At 30.1% G+C, this 921-nt stretch overlaps 1 protein-coding gene across 2 annotated transcripts in view; it reads left to right on the top strand.

Annotated features, from left to right (window-relative positions):
• LOC106683755 (uncharacterized) overlaps positions 1 to 921 on the top strand; it is a 21049-nt gene that overhangs the window by 13022 nt on the left and 7106 nt on the right. The window lies entirely within an intron of this gene.

Genomic DNA, 921 nt, shown 5'->3' with positions numbered 1-921 from the left:
TTTATTACTAACCAAAGTTTCGCTCCACTTCGCAGATTCAATTTTTCTCTGTACGGTAATACTGAGCATTTCGCTCACCTAAACACCCCCTGCGTTTCTTATTTAAAATCATGAGCCAAGGAAAGAAGATCTTTGATCTTTTACTTGATCAGGATTCTTCAATCCCTGATGGAATAGCTGCAACTTACATTTTTTTAAAATTATTCATGTAATATTATTTTCAACTGATTACAAAATGACATGATACAAACATGAGGAGAATATACACATGGATAGAACATTACTAGATAAGAAGTTCTCGGGGCCATCTTCTTTTCAGACACCTAGGGTGATTATCAGGTAATGAAGAAAAAGCTAGATTAAAAACAAGTAGGAAGTTTATCGTGGTAGGATTGGTATCTGGTTCTGGCCAAATCGGCAACATATAATGTAAGAGCCTAAGAAGGGGAAAAAACAGTTATTATAAAAGTTATTCAGTTAATAACAAAATTGAAATTTTCCCATTCCAAATATGCGTAAATTATCAACATTTTCAATAAAAATAACACAGCCGCATCAAGTGCTCCTATAATCATTTTTAATGATAATATCCCAAAAGTAGAAATATCGACCCCTCAATAACGTTGATATCAGACGTATTAATATTTAGTTGGAGGAAAAAAAAAAAAAAGACTTTGTTTAACAGAAAACTTAGTTTTTCCTATTTTTGGAGCTATTTTGAAAAAAGGTCATTCAGTTCTTTTAAAATTCGTATCATTCTGGGAAAGATTGTGTTTTATTATTATTTTTATTTTAGTTTATAATATCATAATATATATTGTTATTTTGTATTTATGTATCTCCGTAAATGGTTTGAATAAATAAACTTATCTCTGCTGATTGATACACTTATTTATTGATAGATGTTACAATCTTCCACAC

This window comes from Halyomorpha halys, unplaced genomic scaffold, assembly GCF_000696795.3.
Source record: "Halyomorpha halys isolate HHAL.00 unplaced genomic scaffold, Hhal_1.1 Scaffold514.1, whole genome shotgun sequence".
Lineage (NCBI taxonomy): Eukaryota > Metazoa > Arthropoda > Insecta > Hemiptera > Pentatomidae > Halyomorpha > Halyomorpha halys.
The sequence above is the reverse complement of the archived record's forward strand: the minus strand, read 5'-3'. Positions and strand labels throughout refer to the sequence as shown.